We start from the raw sequence: 11,055 nt of genomic DNA, 5'->3' as shown, positions 1-11,055 counted from the left end.
TCTCCATCTAATTTTCCACTAGAGCCTTAAATTATTTAAACCTGTCAAAGACTTCAAAGTTATTCTTGAGGAAATATATTCGTGTATTCCTTGGGAAGTCATCTATAAATGAGACATAGTACATAGACTAACCCAGTGATGGAACTCACACATGTATTAATACATCACTATGAAAAATCTCTAATATCCCTTCCACCCTCTTAGCACCTTACGAGAAACTCACATGATTCTGCTTCCCATTTACACAATGTTGATAAAAATCGAAATCCAAAGAGAAATTTAACATACCCTCTACCATATCATTACCATGCAATATTCGAAGGCCCTTCTCTTCAGCATGTCTAAGCCTTTGATGCCATAACATGGTCTTTTCTCCAAAGACCACTTGATTTTTTGCTCCACTTTTAGGAACCACAGAACTGTGGCACCCATCAATAACAATGATAACCATAAGCTTGTATAGATTTCCAATACGAACTCCCTGCATCAATATTAGTGCTCCCCGAACCATCTTGCATATATCTTTCTCGAACACCATTTTTACAAGTGCATCATCCATATTGCTTACAAAAATTAGATTTGTGGTCAATGCAATAATATGCAAAACACTAGGAAGTGTCCTAAGCCTTCGACCTTGCAACTTCATCTTGAATTTTCCTCGTCTGATGATTATGGCCCTCCTGTCATCCACTAAGAATACATCACCACCATCATATTTCTTGTATTCACAAATCCACTCCCTATGGGGAGTGAAGTGAAAGGATACACCTGATTCAATTAACAATGCCTCATGATCTACATGTGTACATGAAGAAGAATCCAAGTACACATCCCCACCTTCATCTGAGGTGGTTTTTGCCTCTGCAGAAGGAGCATCATGAGATCCTGTTGATGGTGCTGAACTCGCCAACATGTCAAGGGATATCCCTGGTAAGAGTTCCCAACTAGACCTCAGACCGTTTGGTGTAGGAGTCCTAGCAGTGGGTCGTACGATATTGCCTTGAATGCGGTTGCGCGCAGGGGCAAGTAAGATGTCGCTGTTGGTAGCAAGGGTGTGACATGCACAACAAGCCAAGGAAGGTGCATGAAAGGTTCTAACACACTGAAGGTGGAATGAGTGCGCCCCTTGGAAACCTATGTGAACACGCAACTTAGAAGGGAACACATGAGCAAAGATGCATCACAAGCTAGAAGGAAGGTGAACCAACAATCCAAAGTGATGGTTAAACCAACAGCACATATCAGTAATATTCATACATACATATAAAAAAAGATTCTATACATACATGTGTAAGCAAAAAGATACATATATCATTAGAGTAAACAAGTTAACTGAAATACAATAACAACATATGCATGAAACGTAATGGCTCTGTTATATTAAGAAGTGAAAGTTCCAATCATACAATACAACATGACCAACCACTAGTCTTGATAACGGAATGTTACAGTCACTGCCACCTGCTCCTCCAAAGAGATGTACTAGCTCTACACTTTGGAGAAGCCAAGGCTCATTACAATACTCTCCAAGCTTTCTCTAAGATACTCCAATCGGAAGCTTGCCTGACCAAAATCCTCTACAATGAGTTATGAGGTACTATAAATAGCAAATGGTGGGGTGACCCTTGACATTCCCCTTTGTGACTATTCATCTACCCTCATGACTCTTCAACTACTCTATGAATGTTACATTAAACTATCAACACTTGGACTCTCACGTTTCAAGTTGTTACATACAATTTGCACATGTACCCATGCAGAACAAAATAGGCTTGAGCAAGCCATGCAAGACATCACTAGGACTCAAACAGTTGTGGGAAGACCAACTCTTCAACATCCTTGCGATGATCGATGGTAGTGAACTGATGCTAAGCTTGGTCGTCTGTGATGGTGTCCGCGCGCTCAATGGTGACATCCTACTGAAAGCGAACTCTTGCCTCTATTGCATCCGGGTACACCGATATGGCTCCTTTGTCCAACTCGTCTGATAACATGTGCATCATCGTCTTGAGTGCAGCTAGACCAACAAAATACTGATGCATATTGTCTATGATGATCTTCAAGTGTGTGCTGGTGACTATGTGCATCAACTTGTCAAAATACATGTTCAGCTTCAGTCGGACTTGGTTCTTGTCTTTGCCTTGGTGAGTGTGCCAATGGGTGGGATCGCATACATGCGCATAATGACATCCATGAGCTCCTAAACATCCTTGCATATGATCAACGACACTACTCATCTTGTATGTTCCCTGCCATTTGCTGAGATGGGTCTATAACCTGTATGGGTGTTGTTTCATCAGTCTATGCATGTTGCGCCTCCTACTGTACATGTGCTCGCTACAACTCCTTCTCTCGTCTGTGCATCTCTTGTTCTTCCTTGAGTTGTTGCTCCTTCTCTGTTTCTCTCTCTGCCTTCGTGTGATCCTCTTGTCATGCTGTCACCTCATAGCGTCAATCTCTAAAGCTTCCTTCATCACGAGTGGATCTATTTTGAACTTACAGCGATGCTCCGCCACTGTGATGTCAAAAACCTTCATCTTGCATTAGTCACATGTAGGTATGCTACCTTCTATTGCTGCTGATGGTGCTACTCACTGTGATGTCACTACCATTTCATCTTGATATCATTGTCCCTGAACAACTTGATGTCTTCATAGATAGGCAAGTTCATAGACACTTGATCGACTGCATCCCCAATTACGCTCTTAAAGGTTTCTTTGACTCTTCTCTCCTAGAAGCCATTATACCTGTGCTGCTGAGAGCAGACGAATAGCTGCGATACCTGGAGACACAGAAACACTCATGGCAAGCAATCTTTCAATTGAAAACCAAAAAAAATTGAAGGACTGACATGCAACATACCTGTGCGATTGTTTGTGAAGATTGCTCAATTTTCACTGGGAGGCTAGGAGATTGACTGTCAAAACTGCGCAAGGCACAGTTCGGGCTGCCGGGAGGCTGAATGCCTATTGGAAATGTGCAATGTATAGTCCATCCTAGCTTGTTGAGGACTGAAACTACGCAATGCGCAATTTCAGTCAGCAGTGACATGCAAACCAGCAAACTGCATTGCGTAGTTTCTGGGGCCAACAAGGCACTGCCTCCCAGAATTACGCAATGAAATCCTGGAGGTTAGTACTGGGCTAGACTTGCATAATTTCTGGAGGGAAGGAAGAGCCTTCACTTCCAGAAATTCGCAATGCTAGCTGAACAAGGCAAGGTCCGGGCCAAGGCAGCTCAAACTGAAAAGATGAGAAGTTTGAATGCATGGTGAGATTGAGTGTAAACAAGAGTGAATGATCATGCATGTAAATAGTAAGTGCAGGATTTAGAAAACAGGAAAGCATGCATGTGTGTGAAGCGAGTCACCGCAACGACGACCGTCGGTGCAAAAACAATGTCATGCATGCAAAAACAGTGAGATGTGAATGAAAACTGAAACAGTTCTTCTACAAACTATCATAAATTAAAACGACAACAAGCGTTCATTGAAATCAAGTTGACAACACTTACACGAAGCGAAACACAAAAAGTGACAGAAACACGGCGCAACACATGAAAATCAGACTTACCCTGAAATAGCTAAGCTGGAAGTGACGAAGACTCCTGGATGCGATGTGGGATGTCAGAGCTGCAAAATCAATGTGAGGAATGAGCTCTACAATGTTCAGTTCATAAATTTTGATAAGGTCGAGGTTATGGCGTGCATGCCACAAATCTAGGAAAAGCGACACTTGGCGAGAGGTTTCTAAAGTGATATTTGCATGTAACCTCTAGCTGCTAAAAGTAGATCCCTCAAATCTAGGGATGCCTTTGCATGCTTCCTTTTTCTATTTCGGGAAAAGCAGTCCATGCATGCAAATTAGTGTCACTCGGTCCCGGAGGGAACCAGTCAACTTGAAGGCACACGCAACGGCCTGCAAGACTGGGTGAAACTTTGTGCAGTTTCTGGATTGATCTGGGTTGGTTGTCCCTGAGGGATTTCACAATTTCTGGGCTCAGTAGGTGACTGTCTCCCAGAATTGCGCAATTTCTGGGTTGATCTACAGTGCCAGGCCAGATTGCATAGTTTTCTGAAGAAGACCGCCTAACTGTTCTACGCAATTTTGGAGCCCAGCAGGTTGCCCAGCTGATTCGCGCAATTTCTGGAGGGAAGGTTGGTTCCCCTCCAGAATTGCACAATTTTTTGGGGGAATGTCTTAGCCAGCAAATGGTCTAAGTTCGGATTGCCAACCTGTGGGAGGGAGACAAACAAGATGACATGCACAGGCCAGCAGGCCACTGAAACTCAGTTGAAGCCTATGTACTTGACAATGCAAGACATGCTTCTAAGGATGGTTAGTAGGGAGTCTCCAAAACGAAGTTGATGTAAAATTTCGGAGGGTGGTTGTAGTTGCTACAACAGATCCCTTTCCTTTCTCAGGAGTTTTATGTTTACAATCCTTCTTGTAGTACCTTTCTTTTCTGCATTTCCAACAATCCTTCACATGTTTTCCTGGAGATTTAGATCTCCCTCTAGATTTAGATCTCCCACTTGAGGACGTATTTCTATTTCTGTTTTGGCACCTTCCTCTTACAGACAAGGATCTCCATTCTGGCTCTCCATATTTTTCCGTCTTTTCTCCTCTGACAACAAGGATGAGACTATTTCGTCAAACTTCAAGGTAGTTATATTGCTACCTATAATAACAACTAGATTATCCCATGAATCTGGTAGACAACACAACAAACTGATGCACTTATCTTCATCTGAATTTTTGATATCAATAGAGAAAAATTGTCTTACCACAGTATTAAAGGCATTCAAATGCTTTGTCAACGAGTCTCCATCCTTCATCCTTAGGTTATACAACTTTTTCTGCAGGAACAATTTATTCACCAAAGACTTAGATTGGTACAAAGTCTCTAACTTGTACCACAAAGCCTTCATTGTAGCTTCCCTTGATACATTTAATAATACAGAATCTGAGAGACACAATCGTATTGTGTTCTTCGCCTTCTGATCTAACTTCACCCAGTCTTTTGATGACAATCATGTTGGTGTTGTGCCTGGATCTCCAACAATCCACTGATCTCGGTCCACCAACAGATCCTCAATCTTGAGCTTCCACGACTCAAAACTCTGACCATTAAATTTATTGATCTCTATATTTCCTTTGTTCACCATATTCTTTCATTGCAAGAATTGTTCCCGTAGACCTTCCACTGCATAAGGTCTACCACAGACCCGAGTGAAACCCCTCAACAACAAAGGCGTCCCCTTGAAGTTGAAATTGCTCTGATACCAAATGTAGGTTTTAACTCTGTACAAAAATTACCTATAAACGAATTCTTAAAATAGAAAATTAATGGCGAGAACGTAAAAAAAACATACATAGATATTTTCCCTTGGATCCCAAAACCGGGACTACCAGACATTTTTCATTATATTCCTTTCAATGTTACAATACATATATATACATGTCGAAGAATTCATAAACCCCAATCCACTAACTATGTAGTAGAACATAACCATAATTTCCTTGAATGAATCCACAACATACCATAGGCAAAAAACCATTATGCCCAAAACCATACACAAAAAGCATGCACAAAACCACGCAAAAAAAATTCTGGGGCGCTGGCCCAGACCCCCCAAAAATTATTCCTGGGGAAGTCATGGAAAGAATATAACACATACCCAACATTATGTTTTGGTCTAAAATTATAGTTAAGGATGAGAATGACAACATGATAACATCTGGTGTAGTGGGAAATATAATTGTGAATCCCAATTTTAATATGGCACTCCATGGATGGTTTGCCCATTCATGTACTGCATCAATTTATTTTAAGATTAGAAAAAAAAAGGCGAGAGAAAGTTAATGTTGACCATAATACATTATTTCAGTGCTCTAAAAAAATTATAAAGAAATTTGGATATGCAAATAAATGCAGTATAAATCATAAAATGATTTAAAATTTGAAAAATTGATTTAGAAATTTGAGTATATTTTTGAATGTACAAATGAATTATAAACAATAAACAAATTTAAACATCTGAAAATATTTTCAAAGCTCATAAATAGATTTATAATTTCGAGTATACAACTAGATTTAGAATTCTTAAAATATTTTTGAATGTACAAACTGGAATTAAAATCATAAAAATTACAATAAAAAGTAAATAAAAGAGTATAAATCCATCCTAACTCTGGATCTATGATCTCTCCTGGTGCAAGTCTTTCATAGTACTCAAAAAATCAAAAAATCAATGGTAGAGAGTGATCACATCTCTCAAGGTGCAAGTCTTTCATCAATTTTTGTACTCAAAAAAGAGGTTTGCAGCTCGAGATATTTGATCCCTCTGGGCGCTTGATAGATTGAGAGTTAAAAGATGGATCTATGTTGATTATAATTTTGATATAAACATGAAAGATGTTAATTGTCTTGATTTTATGCTAGATCTTATTAATATAAATTTTATTTATGTATTGATAGATTTGAATCTCTGACTTAGTGGGAACTAAACCCCACACAAAATAATTGGTCTACACCTCATGGGTCAAACAATAATTGATTTTAGTTACCCAAAACAAATAACAATTTCTGTATACCCCAAAACAAATAACAACTTCATTATTAATTTTAATCCATTAGTCTCCTTTAGAGATGGATTAGTTGGCACAGTGGAATGTTATCCCCTCGACCTAGTTTAAAATCCCACATGAATATATCTTTGGCCCTTTGTGATAAAGCTCAAGGAGTAGGCTCCCTAACCTTCTTACAATCTCAACTCTTGCTAAGTCATAAATTCTTGATATATCTAGCGTATAGGTTATTGGATATACTCTTAGTGTTATAGTAGCAACATCTAAATTTGATTTTAAGCCTCCTGTAAATTACTCAACATATCACCAATTCACAGTGAGTTAAAAAAAAATAATCTCGCGAGAATGCAATAGTAAAAACACCTAACATCTCATCTTTAATTAAATAAAATTAAACCCATCACAAGGATGGAAACCAAATCAATGCAAGTTGTGATAAAATTTGAAGCCATCTTTGTTACCGCGGATTGAACCATGGTCACCGAAAAGTTATCTGCTCACTTCGAAGTTAAAAAAGATTATTTTCACTAACCCCAAACAATTAATTACTTTATCGTGCTGGAATTTTCACTCCATTCTCTATGGTTCAGAGGGAAACATGTCATCTCATTCATTATCGGTCGCAACGATGGAATCTGAGTCTCGGGTTTACCAGCAAATTTGCTGTTGGAGGCCTTAAAATGCAATTACGACCAATTTTATTGACATCATCATTGCCAAGGATCAAACCCGGTTCAGCCTTGTGACAAGCAGGAATAATTTCCACTATACTACAATGAGTATGAATAAGGGGCAGTTGCTCACTTCAAAACTGAAAGAAATTTACAAGAATGACTGGGTTGTGAAATTTTTCGCTCACTTTACAACCAATTGGAAATTCCTTGCTTACTTTACTTTAAAAATTAAGGTACGAACAGTAACCATGGACTTAGATGCAAGGATATCTGTGGGGAATTTGAAATTTTTTTTTTGTGTTCATTTCTCTATTATTACTAATTAAGATTCGCTTAATTTTGGATCTATGATGTGTGGAGAGGGATCAAATTTCTTGTTGTGCAAATTTTCTTTTTGTAGTGTAAAATTTGAAGAAAGGTTTTCACCTCGAGGGATTTGATCTCTCTCGTACATGATAGATCGAAAGTTAGAAAGATTTAAGCTAGTTCCAGTTGAGGGCAACAATGACATATTTTTAGATTATCATTATTATGCATATGTTTGAGATAAACATCATACTTTAAAAATTACATTATGTTTTCTTTGTTTGACATGATTATAACATTCTCTATTTTAATTTTGTTTTTGTTGTTTGCCTTGAATTTGTTTGTGCTTACTCTGAAATCAATGCATCTAATGCAAGCAATCAAATAAGATTAGAAAACACCTAAAGTTAAATCAATGAATATAGTGCAAGCAATCAAATAATGAATATAATGTAAACAATCAAATAAGATTAGAAATCAACATCTACACTATTATCAATGCATCTACTGCAAGCAATCAAATAAGATTAGAAAATCCACATCTACAATGAAATAATGCATCTAGTGCAATCAATCAAATAGGATTATAAATCAACATCTACACTAAAACCAATGTTTCTAATGTAAGCAATCAAATAGGATTAGAAATCAACATCAGCACTGAAATCAATGAATCCAATGCAAGCAATCAAATAGGATTAGAAATCACCATGTAGACTAAAATCAATGCATCTAATGCAAGCAATCAACTAGGATTAGAAATCAACATCTACACCAAAATCAATGCATCAAGTGCAAGCAATCAAATAGGATTATAAATCAACATCTACAATGAAATCAATGCATCTAGTGCAAGCAATCAAATACATTAGAAATCAACATGTACACTGAATTCAATGCATCTAGTGCAAGCAATCAAATAAGACTATAAATCATCATCTACAATGAATTCAATGCATTTAGTCCAAGAAATTTTCTTTCCCCTCTCCCCCCATCTATATTTATATCTCCCTCTATCTCTCCTTCTTTGTCTTTCTATGTCACCCCAAGCATACAGACTCTCTCTCTCTCCATCATTTCCTTGTTACTACCTCTCTCTCTCTCTCTCTCTCCCCTTCCATATCCATCTATTTGTCCCTCCCTCTCTCCTCCTCTCTCTCAATTCCTCTCTCTCCCTTTTTCTCTTCTCTCTCTCTGTCTCTTTGCCCTCCAACCCTATCACTATCTCCCTCCCTCTCTCCTTCTCTCTCTTCTTGTCTCTCCCCCTCCATTTTTATGTCTCCCTCTCTATCTCTTACCCTTCTCTTCCTCTCTCACTCCTCTCCTTCTCTCTCTCTTAATTCCTCTTCTCCCCTCTCCTTTAGTGCAAGCAATAAAATAGGATTAGAAAACACCATCTACATGAAATCAATGCATATAATGCAAGAATTGTTATTCCCTCTCTCCCTCCTCCATCTATATTTATATCTCCCTCCATATCTCCTTCTTTGTCTCTCTATCTCCCTCCATCCCTCTAGCCCCCCTAAACACACATGATTTCCTTCTCCATATATATATATATCTCCCTCTCTCTATCTTTTTATTCTTCCTTCTCTTCACTTTCCATCTATATATCTATATCTCTCTGTCTCTCTACATCACTCCCAAAACATATATACTCTTTCTCCATATTTATCTCTCTCTTCCCTCTTACTTCTTGGTCTCTTTTCTCCCTCTCTCTCCATCTCTCGTATCACTCCCTCTCTCTCTCTCTCCACCTTTCTCTCTTCATGTCTTTCTTCTTACCTCCCTCTCTTTCTCCTTTCCTCTCTCCTCTCTCATGCAACCTGGTTCTCTTCCTTCCTCGCTCTCCCTTTCTCTCCCACCTCCCTCTATCTCTCCCCATCATCTCTCTCTCTCTCTCTCCAACTTTGTCACTATCTCTCCTCTCCCCTTCTTCTCTCTATCTCTCATTCTTGATCTCTCTATCTCACCCCTAAACTTATACTCTCTCTCCATCTCTCCCTTGTCACACCCTCTCTCTCTCTCTCCACTTTTCTCTCTCTATGTGTTTCTTCTTCCCTCCCTCTCTGTCCTTCCAACTTCATTTCTCTATCCCTCCCTCTCCTCCTATTTCTCAAGTGCTCTCTCATCCTTCCTCTCTCCCCCTTTGTCTCCTTCCTCTCACTCCCTCTATCTCTCCACTTCTATCACTCTATGTCTTTGTTCTTTCTTCCCATATATATCTAGAGTTAATATATATCATGATATATTAATATATATTATAATATAACAAATTTAATGTTATATTAAATTTGATGATATTGTATTAATCTTAAGTTATTAAATTTATAATATTAATATTTCAATATTAGATTTAATAATATTTTTTACATGGCACGATAACACAATTTTCAAATATTACAACTTGTAGGTGGAAATATTTATGTTTTTAGAAATTTTAATATATCCATGGGATATGGTTTTCCTTTTAAACAATCATTTTACAAATATTTAATTAAAAGAAATGTTAAAAGATTTTGGAGCAAGATTTTTTATTCTTTGTATTGAATTAACCTTTTTACTTTGTTTTAAGAAATGGTATTGGCTTTAGTAAAGAGTAAAGTTTAAAATTTTATTTGATTTGGAATCTTAATGTGGTATAATTTTTATTGAAAGTAAATTTATGATCCATTCAAATTTAAATTATATGATAAAAGAACTATTAAACGTATAAGATAATTGTATTGTAACTTTTTTTTTTATTTATATGGCTATTTTCATTTTGTTTAGGGTCCATATTAATTTTTTATTTATTTTACTATTAAACTTATAAGATAATTGTATTGTAATTTTTTAATATGATTATTTTCATTTTGTACAGGGCCCATATTAATTTTTTCTATTTTTATTATTATTTCTTTTTTCTAGTGACATTAGTTATTTTTTCTATTTTTAGATATTTAATTTTTTTTAATCTTGAGTGATATTAAAAAAATTTCAACTTTGATGACAAATGGACATCTTTACACATCATATTAAGTCGTAAAATGTGCCTCTCAATCCAAAAACCAATTTACTTCCTTACACATTATATTAAGTCGTAGAATGTACCTCTCAATCTAATAACCAATTTACTTTAGTAAATTATATATAAAATAAGCCACTCTTCCTCACTCCCTATAACTCTTGAAACCTTAACTTATCTTCCTATAACTCTTGAAACCTTAACTTATCTTCGTTATTCTATTTTTTTACCAAAGTTAACCACGTAAATCGAGACAAAATAAGTGCACAGGGAGGAGATATGTAATTATTAATCTCATAGAAAATGGAAAGGGAGAATTAATGGCAATGCTTCTTAAGTATTAAAGGTCGATCAGAATATTATTAATACAATAATTTAAATTAAATTATGTTTTTTATTTGAAAAAGAAAAAAAGAAATTGACAATAATAATTATTTTAGTTTATAAAACACTATAAAATTATTTTATTCGGTCAAGA

Source organism: Pinus tabuliformis, chromosome 8 (genome assembly GCF_031772625.1).
Source record: "Pinus tabuliformis cultivar Carrire ecotype Pingquan chromosome 8, CPIR1, whole genome shotgun sequence".
In the NCBI taxonomy this organism is placed as follows: domain Eukaryota; kingdom Viridiplantae; phylum Streptophyta; class Pinopsida; order Pinales; family Pinaceae; genus Pinus; species Pinus tabuliformis.
The sequence above is the reverse complement of the archived record's forward strand: the minus strand, read 5'-3'. Positions refer to the sequence as shown.